Source organism: Pinus tabuliformis, chromosome 5_2 (genome assembly GCF_031772625.1).
Source record: "Pinus tabuliformis cultivar Carrire ecotype Pingquan chromosome 5_2, CPIR1, whole genome shotgun sequence".
Classification (NCBI taxonomy): Eukaryota; Viridiplantae; Streptophyta; class Pinopsida; order Pinales; family Pinaceae; genus Pinus; species Pinus tabuliformis.
Window position 1 is genome coordinate 635,509,808 of NC_142306.1, and position 6,674 is coordinate 635,516,481.

Here is a 6,674-nt window from a genome sequence, read left to right on the forward strand (position 1 = left end):
CAAATTCTTATAAAACTACTTGACACTTGGCATTAATCACTGCATTTCATAAGAGCACTTTCATGTCTTCAATATGTGCATTATTAATGAACCAACGTGCTTGATAATATTCACGACATTTTCATTTATATCAGTCATTTTAAAAACCCGTGTGCCTTGAAGAAACGATTGCAATGCATTTCGCATAAGCCATGTAGTTACGATAGTTCCAAAACATTTTTGTTTCAGAGAGTAATACCATGAAGGAGGTGCTGTGTATCCCAGTCTAGGAAAAATGTGATCCCCTGCAGTAATAAACACAATGCTGCCTATCTATAACACTGGCACAAACTTGCTGAGCACGCGCTTCGATAATGGTGGAGGGGTAATTTGAAAGTTCCACATCAACTCCAGGAAATGCGCTCCTTAATATTCCCTTTGACTGGAATCAATAGGCTGGCCCTTCCATCACCAACACAGCTTTTGTCCATTTGCCCACACGCCAAATTTTTCCTTCATTATCATCACCCATAAAGCACAAAAAGGCCATATACACAGGGGCTATTCTAAGCTAGAATGCTACAAGGAGAAAACAGAATTGTTGACCAAAACAGCTGAATACCGTCAGCATCCATGTTGCATTTTCCACCTTATGAGGATTAGGTTTTACATATCAATAATTGAAGGTGCAGCCATTGTGCATGTTCACCTTGTGATCATTTCTCAAATGAGTCACAAGTGCTGGAATGTCCCCAGCAACTGAGCATTCGGAATCCACGTAAGGGCAACTGTTAAGACCTGAACATGCATTGTTGTTCATGCTTTAACTTGCTACAATATGGGAATATGTCGAGACAACCAAGCTTTTGATGTCTGCAAGGAAGTTCCAGAGATTCTGCAACCTTTTCAAGAGCCAAACATCTTATATTTCCCAGTTCATGTCTGTTAGTGATGCAACGGTTATGCACCCTCAACTTGCAGAAGTTTTTACATGAGAAGATGAAACAGAATGCTCAGGTCAGTAAGGGACATAGTAACAAGAAGAATCAAAGTGACATTCATTTAGACCCATTGAATTGTTTTGTTCAGAGCCACCTTCGGTAAGTGTATATGGCAGGACAGAGGCTCGGAATTCTGAATTAGTTGAGGATGGCATGGGGTATAACACACAAGAATAAAATCTGCTTACATATCCGTTGCTTTGCCTCTGGCAGATACAATCACATGGAAGAACTAATACACAAACAACCTTGTAAACCTTGATATGCTCATTCTTATCTGAAAGATCTGACATTAGACCTTTTAAACAGATCAACCTCATCCACAGCAGTTGTAGCCCATGTACAAAAGGCATGATAGGATTTGAACCTCCATTGAAAACTTGAACAAATTCCCAATTTCGTAGCATGCTACGAAATCACCTAAACAGGTAGCGCTGCGAAACTGCTAAAAAGAATTCATGCGCTGCGAAAACTCCCTGTCTTTAAGATTAGCTAAAAAAAATTTTGACAACAGCGTTTTCAGTGATAACATGTTACATAATGGAAAATAAAATTATGGCAACAAGGAAGTCTACCCCTCACAACTATAAAGATGGTAGTGTTGTTTCTCCTAGCCTTCCACAGTCTACAAGGATTACACCGCAACAATTGGAAGAAAAAAGAGAAAAAGGGATTTGTTACAATTGTGATAGCAAATGCACTAAAGGTCATAAGTGTACTGAGAAGAAATTATTTTACATAGAGTATGAAGAGGAGGAAGAAAAGGATCAAGAAACATCAAAAGAAGAGGATATACACCAGGACCCAACCCCAGAGAAAGAAGAAATGAACCAGGCCATATCTTGTAAAGCATTGGCAAGAATTACCACTCCTCAAACTCTCAAGATAGAAGGACATATCAAGAATAAAAAGGTGCAAGAAGTGAAAGATCACATCGAGAAAGAAGAAATGAATCCAACCATATCTTGTAATTCATTGGTTGGAATTACCACCCCTCAAACTATCAAGATAAAAGGACATATCAAGAAGAAAAATGTTCAAGAAGTGAAAGATCACATCGAGCATCACGAAATGAATCCGACCATATCTTGTAAAGGATTGGAAGAAATTACCACTCCTCAAACTCTAAAGATAGAAGGACATATCAAGGAGAAAAAGGTTCAAGTAGTGAAAGATCATATGAAGCATCAACAACAAGTTCTCCAACTTTTAAAGGATAACGTCATTTCAGTGCAAAATCAAACGAAACAACAGGTAGATCAACATCGTAGTGAAAAATATTTTGATGTAGGTGATTGGGTATTTTTACTACTACATCTCAAGCAAGCTATTTATGAGAAGGAAATGTTGGCAAAACTACATGCACTTAAAAAATGGCAACCTTACCGAATGGGAAGACTCTTCAAGGATGAGGATGTGGAAGCATTGTTTTGTGCTATTTCTATTATCCAACCAGATTGGATAAATGAAGCAAGGAACGAATGGAAGAAGGACGAAGAAGTATGGCCACTTATTCAAAAGTTGCAAAAGATCCCAATTCAAACAATATTGCTAGAAATTGAAGAGGAAGGAAAAATCATATTGGAACCTAAAGTAGTCACAAAAACAAGAACCTGATAGCTACGAAATCGACCAATTTCAGAGTATCTCATCAAGTGGAAGAACTTACCCGCTAAAGATTCCACATGGGAGGACAAGAATTTTATACAGAAGCATCAAGAACTACTCAAGCGTTGAGGACAACGCTTTTTGAAGGAGAGGGGCATATTAGGCCCCTATACTACTAGTGTAACCCCTTATTGTTATTAGTACAACCCACTTATTATATCGTTGTACCCATGTAGTGCCCATATTGTTACTATTGTGCCCCATAGAAGCCCACTATTGTTATTATTGTGCCCTTACATTATTATTGTTATGTCGGCTATGATTATGTTATGACCCCTTAGACTCCTATATATAGAAAGGAGGTATTTTCATTTGTATCATCCAAGAATTTTTCATTTATGTAATGTAAAGGAGGTTGCCCCCTCGAAGAGGCTGAATTCTAAGGTATTAATCTATCTTTTCTATCTTTTTCTTGAGCTAGTTTCATAACATTTGGCTATCACCAAGTTTCAATAGAACCCATAGATGTATGGAAGACCACCATCAGATCCAAGGATGGCCTTTTTAAGTGGTTGGTCATTCCTTTCATGTTGACGAATGGCCCTGCAAATTTTATGAAGCTAATGGATGACATCTTGAATCATTTCACCAACTCGTTCATGGTTGTATATTTGGATGACATCCCCATATTTAACAAGAGTTTTCAAGAGCACTTGCAACATATTTGGTAGGTCCTTCATACCCCATGACAACATAAATAATGTGCCAACTTAGAGAAATGCTCCTTTGGCATGAAAAAAATCCAATATGTGGGCTACATCATTGATGAGAAAGGCATGCATGTGGGTCCAACTAAGATCTAAGTCATTCGGGATTAGAAAAACTTGGATAGGATGTTGGAAGATATATCATGCTACACTACCTATGCCATCACCAAGTCAATCGTAAAGAAGCAAGCCATGCACACTCCTCTTCCTACAATTGGCTAGCCTTTGGAATCACTCTCCATGGATTATATGTATAGTATTCCTTCTACTAAGAATGGTATGACAGTGTATTTTTGGTCATTGATATATTTTCTAGGATTCCTGTATTAGCTTCTTGAAAGAGGAGTATTATAGGAGACACACTGCCAAACTCTTCTTTGAACGAGTGTGGGTACATTTTTAGATCCAATATACCATTATATCAGATAAGGACAATATATTTCAGATTGGGTTCTTGTCAATCCACTAGCCACTTTTGGACACCAAACTCACAAAGTCAACTACATTCTATCCCTAGACTAATGATGAGACAAAGGCCAGCAACAGGATGATAGTGCACATAATGCACATGTACAACTCCAAGAATCCACAAACATGGGATGAGAGTCTTCCCTATGTACAAAACAACTATAATAAAGATCTCCATAGATTGAAATTCCACAACCCCTTTCAAGTGGGCTTGATATTTGAACCATTTTGGGTGATTGATGTTGTCATATCTCTTGTGACTACACAAAAGAAATCTACACATGTATAGTCTGAAGCTGATAAAGCCACCAAAATTATTGAATGAATCCAAAAAATCTGTTAGTAGGTTCATGATATCATGGATAAAGCCAATGCAAGGTATAAACAACGTCATAATCAACATCGAGTGCCACATAAGGTTTAATTGGGTGACAATGTGTTGTTGCATTTACAAAAGGAAATCCTTGTCAAAGTCCATAAAAAAGCTTCAAAAAATTCGATATGAGCCTTAAACCATAACTAAGGAAATAATTTACAAATATTTCATTTGAAGTACCCCTCCACTCCTTGGTCTACACCCTGTATTCAATATGGATCACCTCCAACAATACTTTCTGCCATTGTTGGACACATCAGACATTGTTGAGCTAGTAACACCAACATAGCTCAATGCAAATTACATCACACAAGCCAAAACTGATTAAATCATGGAAACATAGGTTAAAAAAATGCACAAATAGAAGATCCAGTTGTATAAGGTTTCCAAAGTTGGCCAGCTCCTACACCAAGGCAAGTGGATTACGAGGGACCAAATTTAGCAGAAGTTTCCCTGTCTCATGGAGGCACTCAAAGCAATGGGGATCATCAGTTCCTAAGGGGCGAGGGATGATCTAGGATCATATTGGTGGCCTCCTACCTATTCCAATTAGACACCCAACATTGTTTCCTTTCATATTATGAATTTTCAACACAGTTTCCTATTTTGGCAGTGTTATATTTTTGGTAGTTTTTCGAGTCGTAAACTTCCATAGCTATTTCAAGTCCGTAAATGATGTTTTTTGGAGAAATGGGAAAATATGGGGCTTGTGACTTGTGTTTTTAGTTGAGATTAATTGTCTCGAGATAGTCCTTTCCAATGGGTTATCATGGACACAAAATGAAAATCATATGCCAAAGTTACAACCCCAAGAAGTTGGCATTGCAACTAACCCTACCAGGGCCCACAAGATTTTGGCGCTTCATTTTCTAGAGTTAGGATTTTAGATGTTTGTGGTTTTTCATTTTTTATTCATGATAAAAATGTTTGATAATGTCATTTTAACTAAATTGAGAAGGCTTGTAGCTGTAATATCTTTTCTCAGAGATACACTATTGTCACCTGTGCTAGTTTGTTTCCTTCCTACATGTAAATAGTTTTAAACATATGTTATTTTTTAATTGAAGTTGTTTTTGTTGTATCTCTGTGTTTTTTTGCAACTCTATATTTCATTTTTTCCCTTCATAAATCCATATCATTTGGCTTACTAGAAACTTTTGTAGAAAAGAGAGACTCCCTTTGGAATGTGAAATTCGGTCCCTTAATATCTTAAATTCTTATGCTCAAGTATAGGAAAAATAAAACAATTTTGAGTAAAAAATAAGAATCCATCAATAAGGGCATTATATGGGCTCACTTTGATAGTTCCTCTCAAGGGAATCCTCTAGCAAGTGTGAAAATTCCTAGATCTCACAATCTCTGGAATCCAACTATAACCAGTTGAATCTACTTCACATAGATTGTAAATTACATTACAAACTTATTTCAGATTTCTTCTTTAAATATTGAAGTAAATTACTAAAGCAACTACACCAAATTAAATATGATTCTGAAACATCAAAACTAAGCAAGGAAATACATACATATAGGACACCATTATTTTTGGACAAAAGTCCCTGGAAAAACCCAATGCAGGAAAACCAGTGCAGCAAATCTGAGGGTTTATTATTATTAAGTAGTAGCAAATTATGAATACATCTATGAATAGCTTATAGTGTTATTCAATTATAGAGAAAAATAATGGCAAAAAGAATTGTGAGGTTACCTCACACTATCACTAGAAATCGTGCCTGATCTAGCCTGAGATTGATTGCCGCCAACTATTTTGGTTGCCTCTGCGCTTCCTTTGTTTAGTATCTGTGTCAGCCCAATGTCAAGCTCTCTGAGGACTATGTCACTCCTCTGGCTGGTCAATTTTCTACCCATGAAATTCGATTTCTTCCTCCAGGTCTCACACCCTGACTCCTAGCTTCTGAAACTCGAATTCCCTCTGCAGATTTTAGACTCCTCACTCGCTTCTGCATTGCCTCTACATGGCTCTATGTCAGCCCCTCTTCCTCAGTGCTGCCACTATTGGATTACTCTCTACCTCTCTCTGTTAATGATTCTCCAGCTGAGAAAATTACTCTCTCCCTGGAAGCTATCCTTGCCCCTCTGCTACAAGAAATCTCCTCAATCGAATTTTCCTCCTTATAACTTCTCACTTCAGAAAATTGATTTCTTGATCTCTCTTGGTGTATTTTCCAAATGACCCTCAAGTCCCTTATTATATCTTCTTGTTGGAAAAACAATGACCTAGATTAACTCCTAATAAAAGGCTCAAATCATTTTGTTGATCTCTATCTCTTTCTAGAAGATTCCCCCACAATTAGATTAATACCCATTAATATTTTAATTTTCCTAAGTTTAGACTTAGGAACCCCATTAAAAATATTAATTATTTTAATATAATATTCTCTGGGTGGAATTTCCTACAATGTTTTCTGGGTTCTTTGGAATGCATGTGCCCAAGCCTCCCTACAAAATTTAAGGCTA